The sequence below is a fragment of the Vicugna pacos genome, chromosome 12 (assembly GCF_048564905.1).
Source record: "Vicugna pacos chromosome 12, VicPac4, whole genome shotgun sequence".
Taxonomy (NCBI): Eukaryota; Metazoa; Chordata; class Mammalia; order Artiodactyla; family Camelidae; genus Vicugna; species Vicugna pacos.
The window spans coordinates 49,160,449-49,176,048 of record NC_132998.1 but is presented as its reverse complement, the minus strand read 5'-3'; positions in this window follow the sequence as shown (position 1 = coordinate 49,176,048).

Sequence of the window (15,600 nt, the reverse complement as noted above, 5' to 3'; positions counted from 1 at the left end):
TGGATCTGATGAATCAGATTTACTTCTAAAAGGAAAGAGAAAGATGAATTCAATAAAAATAGCTAACTTTTATTAACTACCTCTCATATAGGCCAGACACTGTATATATATATATATATATATATATATATATATATATATATATACACACACACACACATATACATATCAACTGTTTTATATAAATGTATTGTACAGTCCTCAGGAGAACCCTAAGAGGTAGATCTTATCCTCATTTTACAGTTGAAACTAAGGGGAACCTGCAGTTCTGATACAGGAAAATGGGGCACAAGAGGATAGCTGTGTCCTACGTCTTGGTTGACACGCCCCACCAAGTGAGGGTCCCTGACTTTGTGCAGGAAAGAATTTAAGAGCAAGCCATAGTTGAGTAAAAGTAGATTTATTTAGAGAGATGTACACTCCATAGGGTATAAGCTGTCTCAGAAGACAAGAGAAAGGCCAAGAGGTATGGGGTTGGGTGTTTAGTTTAAAGTAAAAGTAGATACACACTCCATAGACAGAGTGAAGGCCATCTTGCAAGGTGAGGGAGCAAGAGAGGCCACGAGGCAAGGTGTTCCTAGTTTTTATATGCTAACAAGTGAGGGGATCATTCCAACTACCTTGGGGAAGGGGTGGGGATTCCCAGGAGTTGGGCCACCACCCTCTCTTTGGTTAGCCTCAGAACTGTCATCATGGAACCTGTGGGTGTGTCATTCACCATGCTAATATATTACAATGTGATCACAAAACTCAAGGTCCATTGGAGGTCATTTTGGTGCCAATTGCTGTGTCATTCTTTAATGGTTGTGTCCTGGTCCCCTTCCTTCCTGTCTCAGTTTCAGATCACTGGGGGCTACCTAGTGAGCCGGTCAGAGGAGGGTGTGGGGCCAGCTGGTATCCTTCAAAGTCCAATGACCCCTATTCCTGGGCTCTCAGATGTCTACCTGCAATCCCTCAACAGATGAAGTACATTCTTTACTGGGCATGTCTGCCCTAAAATACTAAAAGCCCTAGGTAATGCCTAATCTCACAATAGCTTGGTTTGTTTCAGCCCACCTTATTAGAGTCATAAACCCCACTATCCCTTTACAGACCCTAAACTTCTTACCTCACCTACAACCAAACAAAAACTTGTACGCAAGCTGATCATACAGCCCCCAACCCATTGTGTTCACCAACTCCTCCCCCCAATAAAAGACCTCAACAACTGACCCTCAGGGTTCACACAGGCACCTCTTGTCTGTGTGGCTGCTGCTGTCTGTGGCAGCGTACCCCTAATAAACTTTTCTTTCCACTTTTCCTTGTCTCTGGAAAATTCTTTTACCATCTGTGACACCGGCCCACCTTGTCCCCCAACAGAGGGTTTTCAAAGGAAGGTTCTTAAGAATGGCAAAACAGTGAGAACCTGAGGGTCTACCCCATAAGAGTAGTTCCCTCTCTGAAACTATGTGGGAAAGGATTAAATCTATCTAGCTAACATGGAGGGGAGCAGATCTCCCTGAGAGAAAGAGTGCATGTCCATAGAAGCCTATAAAGGAACTCAGTGCTGGGTCTGAGGATGGCAGGTGGAGTGTGATGGTGTAGTCAGGGCATCCTTTGGGGATCCTGGTCCCCCAGCATGGCATCTAACTCTTCTCTGGAAACTTGGGCAAAGGATCCTACTAAGGTAGCTAAATCCTTGGCATCAGGACTTTCTCAGAATGCTGGAGAGGACTACGCCCTAAGAGAAGACAGTGAAGGCATTCTCTGTTACCTCCTCGAAATCCACTCCTTGGAGCAAGCCTCAATGATCTAGTGTAGGATTTAGAATGTAAACTAATCCTGAGACAAGAGGGTGAGTGTTCTTCTTCTTAAAACTCCGCCTGTGAAGCTGTCAGCCCACACCCTTCAGCCTCCACTAGCCCTCAGGACAAGGAAGAGTATTGAGGCCCGTCACAGCCAGAAGAATCCTCCTCTCAACCTGCCTAGAAGGGGAGGGACCTATGCTTGGGTGGATGATGACTGCAGCTGGTTTAAAGTGGTGCCAAGACCCTGGATGTAGAGTCTCACTTTGGAACATCCTGTAGGCATTTACTGCGGAGTCTGTCAGCACCTCGTTAGGATCAGGCCTGGAGAAGGTTGACCTGAAGAATCCGTCCCAGCGCCCTCCTCCTGGGCATGAAGTAGGCATCATTCTCCCCCAGTTCCTCAACTAGCGACTAGATGGTAAGGGAGACATTAATAAACAATGCTTTTCCAGTAAGTCAAATATAAAGACAGAATGGGGCTTGTTCCTCTGAAGAAAACTGAATTCACCAAATTTTCTGCAGTGAGGTTCTCTGAAGAACCATCCTTAACAGGTCTGAGGAATAATTTGATGAAGGAGTCTTAAGAGAAGAATGCAGGGAAAAGAGGTGGGGAAAAGATAGCTTTCATCCTTTCATGCTCAGAAAGTGAATTCTCCCCCCTGTTTATATTCCTCTGACTTCCAACTTTCTGGTGGGAAAGTGGGCATAAGGGGAGCAGTGGGGTAAAGAAGAGGGAGGGAGCGGGGAAGGGGGTGAGAATAAATAGGGTAAAACTCCCAGTAAAAGATAGGTGAGATGGTCAAATGACATTGAAATCTACCAATTAAATTTAAAATGGGCACATTAACAAATTAATAATAAATTATGAGAGAATGGTACCTACTATAAATTAGATTTAAAATGGGATAGAGCAAAAAATGAAAGCAGCAAGACAAGAGTTAAGACTAGAGAGAAATATTCAAAATTAAGATTAGGAACTGATAAAACAGAACAAAATAAATATTTATAATTTTTGAAAAGACAAAGGGCTAGTAAAATCAGAGCTGAAAGCTTTGAAATGGAAAGCTATAAATTCAAGTAGAAGTTAAAGACCAAAAGATAAAAAGAAAAAAAAATACTAAGGTAAGTATAATTTAAGAAGTAGAAGAAAGTAAGAAAAAGGGGAATGCATAAAAATAAAACTCAAAACAACAACACCTGACCAGCTAGGCCAGTCAAGGGAGAGCAGAAATGAGGAAGTTCTTTGGACAGCACAACATTCCTCATAAAAGAATTCTCTTGGGGCCCACTCCTGGTGGCAGGTTTTTTCAGTTTGGTTACATACTCATCTATGCCTACCTTCACTCACTAATTCTGCAAATATTTAATATGCTGACCTAGGAATTCAGTGGTGTGGGTCAAACAGAGAACTTTGCCTCCACGAAGCTCACAGTCTAGCAGGAGACGGTGGTGGAAGAGAACACAGGTATTAAATGAATGATCATACAGGCAAATTGATAATGACCGAGTTATGAAGAAAAAGCCTGGGTTGCAAATGGGGATATACGGACTGGTCATTGATTGTGGGCGTACTGGGTGTGGGAGGTGTGGAGTGGATGTGGGGGAGTGGACATGAGGAAAGGCTTTCTGCCAACATATTTATCCTGAGAGCTGAAGGATATATTAGGAATTAACTGAGGCAAAGTAGGGGTGGAGGTGGCCAATACAGGTCAAGACCCCAAAAAAGGAAGGCTTTAATGCACTTGAGGAACTAAAAGAAGGCTGCGGCTGGAGCAGACAGACCTAGCAAGGGGGAAGTGTGAGATACAGTAGGAGAGGATGGTGGGGGCCATATTAAGAATTTTGGTGTTTATTTGGGAGCCATGGGAAACCACTGGTCGGATTCCTTCAGGCACTTAAAACAACAAAAAAAGTGTTTCATCCATTTTTCTGTTAACCTTTCTCTTGGTGGGTGGGAGTCTCCTCCCTTCAGGGCAGCCGTATCTATCTTGTATATCATTGTATTCCCAGAACCCACACAGTGGAGGTTCAATAAATATTTTAAGTGAATTAGGAGCAAATAATTTTGGCAGGGCCGCAACCAAAGTCCAGGTCTTCTCCAAAATCTGTGCTTCCTCCACGATGTCATATTACTACCTCAGTAGTTTGCTTTGAGTCCTATCTGCTCATCAATAAGGTAGATGTTAGATGTCTCCCTCAATGCTTTTGCTTTCTCCTCAAATTAACAACACACCTCCTGAGGCACTGGTTACTTCTGAATGATTGAGAATTGCTAATGAGTTCTGCCACCTTCCAAGGTGGTAGATGGGGGCCATGGCTGGCTATTGGTGACAGATTTTCCACGTGGAGGAAGGAGTTTATCATTGCATGTCCATGTGCCCCAGCATTCTTTTCCTGAAGAACTAACACATGCAGTGGCAAACTGCTTTCCCACCAACAGTTTTCACAAGTTTCAGAGAAATCTTAGTAACACTTGGCTTCTTAGTGAGTTTTCCCCTCAGCAGTGGCACAGCTAGGGAACTTGACACCTGGAACAGATCAGTTTTTAGCACCCTCCTGTTGTATAAGACAAGGTTATTCTTAGTAATAGTCATGTAATAATCAGGAATGTTAATTCTTTTCTTGTTTTTTCCTTTAGGTTTAAAACAAATAATAACTTTTTAAAAAGAATAAATTCCAGTTTTAAAAATAGCACTTCAAAATCGGTAAGTTATTTCATGCATGAACTAAAATTTGCACTTACTAAACAAAAGTATCATATCCTGCATTTTGCACTCTTTATCACTATTTAAAATTGAAATACAAATAAAAAACTTAGAGTGGTCACAGAGAATGTCAGAATTGAACTAAGGCAAATTCGGTTGCTTTGTTTTTAAAGTCACTACGCTGATTGTTTATTTCAAATCTACTTGTTGAAATTAGGTTGTTGCCTATTTTCCATATTTTAAAAAACGCTTTGACAAAGCTTCTTTTGCACTTATTCACTTAACTGCTTAAAGATAAAACTCCTAAATGTGGAATTGCTGTGTCAAGTCTTACAAATGTTTAAGGCTTTTCTTGCTTTTTCACTGCATCTCAGATGAACTGACTCAACAAACATGAAGAACCTTCATGACTTTCCATCTCCAAAGTTTCCACTGATGTTACCATAGAAACTCTGCCTTAAAAAAGTGTGGGACTTAGAGACTCCCCGGACCGAGAAGTAGACAGGGAAGAGCTGTGGTCAGCAGGGAGGCAGAGGACGACGACCCCCGAGGTAGCTCTCTCTACAGGACGCCCGCTCATCTCAGAATAAGTGCCCCTCACTCCCAACGGCTTGGAATTTTCTGCTTCTGTTGACTAGTTCCTAGTTAGAGTCAGATTGCTCTCAAGAGATATCTAAAGTTTCCACAAGGAGCAAGGCAGATTTTGATTGAAGGTGGCGTCTGAATCATGAGGCACAGGAGTTTGATAAACCTTCAGAGTATCAGAGTGCCAAGCTCGGGCCACAGGAAGACGCTGGGCGTGGTGGGGAGGTGGGTACCAGAGGAGAACACCAAGACGCAGCGAGGGATGACACTGCCTGCCTGGCTCACCTGTTTCAAAATTGCCCAGAGTAAAAGCAGTCTCTGCCCTCTTATTCTTGCTTTATCAAATGACTCTCTAAATTCATAGGAACTCAAACTCAAACAAGCACATTGGTTTCGTATTACAGATTAAATAGTGCTTTAATGGACAAGCTTGGAACTTTAGCTTTATATAATATATACTATATACATTTTCTATATGTGCATATTTATGAAATATGTTTTCATGGGAAAAGATACTGTAAATTCTATATAACCAATTTATCAATAAGCAAATAACTGATAACCCCCAAACGCCAGAATTCATATAAATGGTTTAGAACAGTACCCAACACATAGCAAGCACTGGCTAAATGTTAGTCATACAATATGAAATATTTACTCCGCTAAATAAATAAGATATAAAATTATTGCAAATGGCACTTAAACCCCAGAGATAAGACCTCCTTAGCCCAGGGAGGGGATGTTCCTGAGTTTCCCCGAGAGATTCTCCAAGCACCAATATGCCCTGGGGGCTGAGATGGATAATTAAGCCTTCAGGAGCCATTCTCTGTGCTTCTGGTCCTGCAATAGCCCCAAAGAGAGGGCTGTGGAGCCAGCAGGAAAACATTGGGGGTGGGCAGCACCTCCATCAACCCAGTCCTAGAGGGAGAAGAGGGGACCCAGGCTGGGCCAAGAGAGGAGGAGAGTTTAGGGAACCTCAGGGTTACTATTACAAGTCTCATTGCAAAGGGCTTGGGCACATGAGAAGCCATTACTTGGGGCCATCAATGCAATGTATCAACTACACTGATAGACGGGTGTTCTCTAGTATTGCCACCCTCAACAAATGGGGATTCTCTTGCTAAGGAGGACAGGGGCAAAGGATGCTGGGGTAGTCACCTAACACATGGCCACAGCAGGGCTCACGCCACTGGAGGTGACTTGTAAGCTTTGTCTCTGAGGACAGGCTGAGTTGCTTTGAATCAGGCTCTCCTTCTCACCTGTGGTGTGTTTTTGGGTAACTTACTTCACTTTTCTAAGCCTCAGTACCCTCATATGCAAATAGAGATAATAACAGTGCTTAGCTCTTTGGATTGTTGTGAGAATTAAATGAGACATGAAGCAGCTAGCATGGCACCTGGCTCTTAGCAGGGACCCAGAAAATATTGGTAATGATTATGTGTTCAGCCTGGCTGACCTTACTGGTATGTATATTTTTCCCAGACTAAACGATTTATCTTTTCTACAATTTAACAAAAAGAAACATGCCCAAGAAACTTAGAGTCACTTCATGATGAGACGCAATTATCTAAGAAGGGTGCCTTTAAAAGTATTTTCAGTAAAATTTCCTATCTGTAGGTGCAGAAACAAGTCTTTCCCCATCTGTCGCCATAACTGTCACTTATTTTTTTCCCCTTTTGTACAACTGGGTTATTTCATCAAACTTAATGCCCACTAAAAGTAACAGCTGACAAGCCCCATTGTTGCTTCACAAGGTACCTGACAGCATCGTGGGCTCATTTTTCCACCTGCTGCCAGGCTGAAGAATTCTCAGAAGTCTCTCTTTGTTTTGTTTCAGTGTTGGTATTTATAAATATGAGAAGAGATGTGAAGATTCAGGGCAAAGTCAGTCTTTTAATTACGTGAAGGTTGGGTTTGCAGGTGAATGAGAAATAGTGGGTGGGGAGCCTGGTGAAGGAGTCTGATGGGGCTTGGTTCCCCAATCCTGACACCCTTTTCTCCATGCTGAGCTCTCAGTTAACTGATCCATTCAACCCCCACCGCAGGCTCTAAGCCCCAAGCAAGGAGGAGCTCACAGAGCCGTGTGACTGCCAAAAGTCAGCCACCTCCCAGGTCTGCTCTGACTTCCCATCCCAGCTCGAGCCGCGTAACTGAGTCCTAGAATTAGTCCCCTAACCTGAGATCCCTTCTGAAATTACAGCTCTTCTTCTAAGGTTGAGTTCTGCCTCGTTCTGATCATTCCTCCAAACTGGGACTGGGATCCCACTCCTGACTGCCAGCCCCGTGGCCAGAGCCTTGCTAATCCATTGCTGAAATGTTTCTGATGCCACCCAGCAGTTTGCCACAAGACTCTGTGTCATTGTGCTCTTTTCAATTTCCTGAACCCCCAGGTCTTGCTGGCGGGTTTGGATTACCACCCAGCACCCATCCCTTTATCACACTGACTGGAGCCAGTTTTGCCATCCTGACTGCAAACTCTCTCCAATTTAGTTCGACAGCCAACATCACTTCTGGACCAGGGCGGATTTGTACGTCCTGGTCCCTCTATACTTTTTCTGCCAGTGCCTACGAAATTTCAGTTTTGATATGGGCCCCTATTCAAGTCTGTCACTAGCTATGGGGCTCTGGATAAACACCATCACTGAGAAGCCACAAACTCAGTTACCTACAGGGATCAGGTGGGCAAGATAGATCAAACCGGCTGGGCATGAGACAGCCCACGAGATCGTGTGGGTATTAGAATAACCACTGGGTGGTTATTGCCGTGCTAGACTCAAGCCTCTTGTGGCTGGGTTTCCAGGTTTCTAACAGATGTGTGTGTGTGTGTGTGTGTGTGTGAGTGAGTGAGAGAGAGAGACCTGGTTTTTCAATCTTTTAAACAAATTCATATTCCAACTAAGACTGTGCAGGCAAGGGTGGGCCTGTGAGTCACCAGTCTCCACGTCCGTCATAATAACCTCTCTGGGCTACAGTTCCTCATTTGTGAAAGAAGAAAGCTTTTCTAGATAAAGCCTGGCGTCTCTTCCAGCTCTACATCCTGGTGAATCAGCGCAGAGAGAACTCTGGACAGGAATGGGTCATGGACTATTTCCTATCTTTGCAATAGGAATCAGGAAACCGTATGACAGGGGAGACAAAGGAGGAAACAGGCATGGGAAACCAGCTATTCTGTCAGCTTCCTGGGTTGCTCTTCACCCCTGAAGAACTCCAGGCCTTTTGTGGCTTCTCTGGACGGGGTGTTCCCCTCCCCAGGCGACTCTGGGATATTGGTGATGCACTGCTGTCCCACACCACTACCTCGCCTCTCTGCTCTCCTGCTGCTTGGTCATGGACACTTGAAAAGTCATTCTTTATGTCTTATTAATCCATGTGTTTGTTTGGGTTTTTTTGGCCTGCCTTTTTTTTTTTAAATTGAAGTATAGTTGATCTACAATGTATTAGTTTCAGGTATACAACAAAGAGATTCAGTTATATATATATATATATATATATTGCGTGTGTGTGTGTGTACATCTATAAATTCTTTTTCAGATTCTTTTCTATTACAGTTTATTACAAGATTTCGAATACAGTTCCCTGTGCTATATACTAGGTCCTTGCTGTTTATCTATTTTATATATAGTAGTTTGTATCTGCTGATCCCAAACTCCTAATTTATCCCTCCCCATTACCCCTGTTTCCCCTTTGGTAATCACAAGTTTGTTTTCTGCATCTGTGAGTCTCTTTGTTTTGTCAATAAGTTCATTTGTATCATTTTTTAGATACCACATGTAAGTGATATCATGGCATTTGTCTTTGTCTGTCTGAGTTACTTCAGTTAATACTGGCATATCTAGGTCCATCTGTGTTGCTGCAAATGGCATCATTTCATTCTTTTTATGGCCGAGTAATATTCCAGTGTGTGTATATACAAATATACAATGTGCTTGCTTTTTGTATGAGAAAGTCATGGGTTTGTTCCAGTTGATCATGTTGTTTCCTGCACAGTATCTCAAGTGGGGTCTGTTGAGGCAGAAGTGTGAAGAGCACAGATCCATCTGAGCTACCAGGGAAGCCACCACACGTGGTTTTGAGTTCACCTGCCACTCTGGGCCCTGTCCTGTGGGATTAGCCATCAAGTTCTGTGGTCACTGATATTAAAACAAACAAACAAACAAACAAAACCCCACCTGAACAAAAGAGCAAAAGGATATTAGAATGGAATTCTTCCTGCTTCTGTTGCTACCGAGTAGACAAGATGAAAGATGTTCGATACCAGAATGAGACAGACACTCCCCCTCCCCAATTAGTATAATTAAAAGGAAGTGTCTCTAAGAATCTGTTCCACAATCCTTGGAGTGCTCCAAGAGATCAAGATGAGATTGAGGAGGGAAAACATCTTTAGAGGGAGGGAGTGGGGTGAATGTAGTGGATACTGTAAAGGTCCCTCCAGATCCCCTTGACCAGCTGGCCCACTCCTTTCCCCACCCATAACCACATTCAGCTGTCCCCTTCTCCGGAGAACTGCTCTCAGCCAGCCAGCACCTGTGGGCTGCATGCCTCCACCCAGATCACCCCCGCAAACCTCAGCCCAACCAGCAGGAGGACATAAACTGAACTCTGCCTCAAAGTGGGACTGCCTTTGTGATGCACTTTGTCTGCAGGGTTTTCCCTCTGGGATCAGACTGACATGAGTCTCTAGCTGGTCGTGTTCCTGCTTGGCTTTCCCCTATCCCCCAACTTCATCCTGTTTTCCTTACTCCCCTTCTAATGAGAACAATTCGTCAATAAATCACTTGAACAAGAATCCCTATTTCAGGCTCTGCTTCCAAGGAGGCTGACCTATGACAGTGGAGGTGCACCTCCTAGATCTTGAAGATGGAGACTTTAAGGCAATTACATGGAATGCTTCTTATGTGCTCCCTACAACCAAGGGACAAGGAAGACCAGTCCCTCACTCAGGCCTGAGAAAGGTAAAGTGGACTGTGAAAGGTGGCTGACTCCCACCTCGGAATCCTAACAGCCACCTCCATGGTGGAGTCAGGAGGGTGCCGCTGTGTAGAGACGGCCCGATCCCTGACGATAGGGAGGGAAGGAGGGCATGAACGCAGGATGGACCAGCGTGGACCAAGACGAGGTGCAGTGTGGGGTCCCCCAATTCTAATAGGGCTGCCAGGTGCACAGAGATCCCAGCTAAAGGGGCTACTTTTTCAGAGGTGTAAGTCTGGGTGAAGAAGGCATCACAGATGGCCACCAAGAGCTGAAGATGATCACTCTAGGTCCAGGGAACTGCAAAAGCCAGGAACTCAACAAGAAACCTCTGAAGAACCCACAAAAGCCCCCACGAGAAAACAACTTACTGCAACTACCTGCCAACCCCATCCAGGAATTCGAGCTTTAACAAACGCGAGGCTCACGAAAGTGGCAACATCATTTTCCCTTCTTTTTCCTCACCCTCTCTAATTTGACTCCAGGCAGAGAGGAAGCACAGGTAGACCAGGTGAGCTGGAAGAAAGCAGAGGACAGAAGGACAACAAACTGCTTCCCCACCACAGGCTTGTGCAGCCGGCCAGGCCTGGAGCCTGGGTGATGGCTTCACCCTGACTGCAGGTTGATTTTTGATTATGATGTGAGACTGAATATATTAAGTTTCTAAAATGAGACTGTTTTATAACTCCAAGTCAATAATGCTGAGTGATGCAAGACTTTATCGACAGACAAGAGAAGTATTTTTCCCCTGCTGAACTGAGTTTAAAGTGATGGAGGAAGATGAAAATAATGTTTGCATCACATTCCTCGGGCCATGCTTGTGCAACATATGGTTACATAAGTGGGGAGCAGCAGTGGCTTCTCACTGCTTCCCGAAGAAAATCCCTGTGCTCATTCTGTCAGCTGCATCCTCAGGCCGGCTCCCAGGATAAAAATGTCCATTGGATAAGGATCTGAAACATCAGGTTCTGAAACTTTTGACTGGCCTAGTGCCAGGTGACTCAGAGCTGTAAAATGTAACTAAATGAGTCACACTGTCTCTCTAGACGCGCTGGAGGAATCTGCTGTCTTGAAAATGGTGGTAACCTTCCTCCACGGCCCTGCCGGGAAATATGTGTGTTCATTCAGTCTTTGAGCTATCGAGCACCTCTCAGGTGCTGAAGATTGAAAAACAACGCAACACGGACCTGACCTGCAAAGATACGATTTGCTATGTGCCCTCTCTTTAGTGCAGAGGAGGGAATGACTCTAACAGAGGTGATGATCAAAGTAGGGCTTGATAAGGGACTACTTAAATTGATGGGACATTGGAATCGCCTGGGATGCTTTAAAAATTACCAAGTTCCACCAAGAGATTATGATTTATTGGTGATTTACTGGTCTAGGCTGCTGCCTGGGCATCAGGATATATATATTTTATTTTAAATATATATATTTTATATTATATATTAAAATATATATTTTTTAAATTCCCCAGATAATTCTAATGTGCAGTCAAGACTGTGAACTAATTTAGATCATCATAACAAGACTAGGCACCAAGGCACGAAGGTAGTAACAAGTATATTAACATTTTATATTCCTATGAATAGTTTTCGTAGGAATTTTCATTTTATGAAATGAAAGCCAATGATAAACATTTTCATGGAGGGATGAGCCTTTTGCAGTCTTCTGTGTTCCCAAGACATCTAACTGATGAATATTAGAAACACTAGCATATGTTGTCATCCACCTGAGAACACATTTTTTTCAATAATCATTAGAGTACATCACTGCTTTTCACTTTTCTATTTTTGCCAAGTGACCCTGGTTTCAAACTAGTCTATTCAAACAAATTTCCTACATGAAAATGTTGAGTAGAATAGTAAGACATATCTGTTAATAAAGAATAAGTAATCTCTTGATTTTTCTTAGGGACTTCAAGATTCTCTGATTCAATAGCAAAGCTATTTTTTTTAAATCAAACAATAATGTGCAAGATGACAAAATACTCAGATTAATTCCTCAGACAGCTTGTTTCTGGACATGAGTAATGGAAAAAAAATGAAAAGAAAATTCCAACCAGACTTTATACCAGTTCCCTGTATGATTTTGTTTTAAAGGCTTGTATTAAAGCTAAAGGTAAAAATTATTCAGTAGCAATTTCTGAGTCCATCATTTGTCATCTAACTTATTTCACACTCTGGAGGCAAATGTACAGTGTGAATCGTACCAGGTACTTAGGTAACTGAAATAAATTGTTTTTACACACACACACACACACACACACACACACACACACACGGCAGCCACATGTAGGAGTGATTTTTGCCTATTTCATCAGTGAAATTTAGAAGTGGGGTTGAGTAGGAGAGGAGAACGGATTTTTTTTTCTTTTTATATCATTATAAACCTACAGCCTATTTTTAAAGTTCTCGACATCAAATTTTCTCCCTTTCTTTTTTTTTTTTTGAGTAATCTTTGCCCTTTGATTTTCTTTTTTTGTTCCCCAGCTTTTCCTTCTATTAATCAAACTGTATTCTCAGTTACAAAAGGGCCTGTCCACCCACTGAGTCCACTCATCCATCCCTAATCCACCATTTATGATATGACAATTCTACTGTAGTCAAATGTCACATCACAGATAATGAATGATTTCAGAACTTTAAAAAGAAAGGACATGATTTCTTTATTGATAGATTGGGTAGCTTGTTTCATAGCTTGACTTTCTCTGAGCAGTTTAATCATCAAGAGAGAAACTTCTCAGTGGATAATAAAACCAAAACCTAGTGTCTCTGGGCAGCCCCACTTCACACCCTCCCACCTCCTCCTCCCACCCCCCACCCCCAGCCCCTTTCACCAGGTGCCTGGGAACCAACTCTAAACCGGAGTAACAGACTGAACTACATTCAGAGGTTGGAGAATCTGAGTCATAAACTATTCCTCTGCTTTCAACAAGTGCTTCATTTTTAAAAATTCCTTCTCTCTTCTCTTTTGCCTTCTCCTTTTTACTTACTGTTTTGCTCGTCTATATATATATTTAAAATTTTCTGCCTTCCTTTTTCACCTTCTCCTGTACCTACTTATGTCAAGGCCAGGGCTCCCTAGCATTGTTGGTTGTCACCGGTAGCCGTACAGAACGGCCCCCGTGCCCTCTGAGAGGCACTAAGCCAGTCCTCTCTCAGCTCAGAACAATGAAGGACCGGACAACTAAAGAGATAAATCCTGAAAGTCGCGGGGGTACCTGGTCAGAGCTGTATCTATGGAGTGTGACCACAAAGGGATGCGGTGAATTTTTTTTAACAGTGTTCAGTCTGCCAGTTACAAAAATACATATCCTAATGTGTTTGGAGTTTTGGTAATAAAGAGTGGAGCCTCTCAAGGCGATTACTTTGAAACGGGCAACACTAATTCAGAAACGTGTCAGAACAGAACTCATTCCTGTGTGGAGGTTCTGTGTCATTTCCTCTTCTCTGTGTGCCAAAGAGAATTCTGACTTGATCATACAGCTTCCTGTTCCTCCCTCAAGTGGGTTGCAGACATTTCTGATGAAGAACAGAGAGATGAAGGGAGAAAGAAGAGAAACAGGGACCTATGGAGGAGTTTTCCTGGGAGTTTGCTAAAATGAAATCCTAACCCCCACGAGGTGACAGCATTAGTAGGTGGGGCCTTTGGGAGGTGCTTAAGTTGTAAAGGAACCCTCGTGAATGGGACAGAGCCCAACAACAAACTCACAGAGAACCCTCACCCCTTCAGCCAAGTGAGGACACAGAAAGAAGGTACCCGCTATGAACCAGGAAGAGGGTTTCACCAGAATGTGACTCTGACCTTTATCTTTGACTTCCCAACCCCAGAGCTGTGAGCAGTAAATTTCTCCCATTTACAAGCTGTCCAGTCTGTGGTATTTTGTTATAACAGCTGCAATGGGCTAAGACAAGAGTCCTCAAAGCCACCCCTCTCCCCACCAACCCTGTGTCAGTGACTCCCTAGGAGGACACACAGGACTCAGGTTATAGCCTTACTCAAGGCTGAGATTTAACACAGTGAAAGGACACAAAGCAAAACTAGCAAAGAGAAAGGGCACATGGCGCAAAGTCTGGAGGAAACCAGGCACAGGATTCCAAGGGTTCTAAGTCACAGAGGATGTACCTAATTCATAGCAACTTGTGACAACACATGACGAGTTTTGTCCACTGGGGAAGCTCACTGGAGACTCAGTGCCCAGGGTTTTTACTGGGGGACTGGTGGTGTAGGCTCTCTCTGCTAAGCACAGACCAAAATTCCAGACTGCCAGAAGGAAACGAGATGTTCAGCATAAACCACAAGTGTCTGACAAACACTTTAGGCCCAATGAAGCACTGTTATCATTTAGGAAATGGTGGGACCCCTCCAAAATCCAGGTTCCCAGATATCAGCCAAGGGCCAACCTTGCAATCAAGCCTTTCTGATGAGAGCAGTTCCAGTCTCTGTATAACTCCTTTCTAAATAGTAGGCATTTTTTTTTTAACACATTCTCACTTTACATGTGAGGGAAAAGAGGCTTAGAGAAATCAGCTACAGAACAGCATGGGTTTTGAACTGTGAGAGTCCACTTATATGTAGATTTTTTTCAAGTACCATATGATCTGAGGTTGACTGAATCCAAGAATGCGGAACCGTGGATACGGAGACCTGAGTGTAAATTTATACGCGAATTTTTAACTGCATGAGGGTTGGCCCCCACTAACCCCTGAGGTGTACTAGTGTCAGCTGTGATTTCTTAGCTTACAAGCGGTGGAACTGGGACCTAAACCCAGGTCTCTCTGACTCCCATGCCTGCGTATTAGCCTGTGAATTACAATACACTGGAATTTGATGAAAGAAATTTGAGAAGAGCGGTAGTTCCCGCAGAATAGGTGGGCACCGAAGGCGACCTGGGGCATGTCACCCCAAAATACGCTGCTTTGGCATATTAATCATTTTGAGCTAGAGGCTCTTGAAAAAACAGCTGATGCCAAAAGGGCATGCTGACCTTTTGTCTTTTCCCCTAAAAGCAAGAGAGAAAACTTCCACGTGAAAGGTGCTCTCCCTGCGCCGGGAGGAAGAAACATTCTTATCACCAGAAACAGTGTGGAGGCTGAGAGCAAGCTGTACAAACAGACCTTGTTAAAATAACCTTTTAATCTCCTTAATTAATTAATTAATTAATTTGGAAATCGATATATCATGATGAGGATTCCTCTAGCATTAGGGAAGTAAGAGATGCTGGTGATTCTGACCAGTGGGAAAGGCCACAAATGGAATTAACATACTCATTTGTCTTTGGGGTCTCTTTGAGGAAGGGGTAGGGCTAACTGGAGGCCACTGAGATGGCTAAGTTGGAAGCACACATCTCTGCTTGTATGGTTTATTGGCAGGATTTTCTTTTCTTCTTTAAAAAAAAAAAGTTTTGACAGATACAGTTATTTCGCATAGAAGTGTATTTATGTTAACACACAAAACAACCTTCTCATTGTTATTTTAAAGCGATTTAATCTACATTTTTAAACTTTTCAGTTTTAATTTCCAATACAGTAAACCTAGCATAGTTGAGCCAC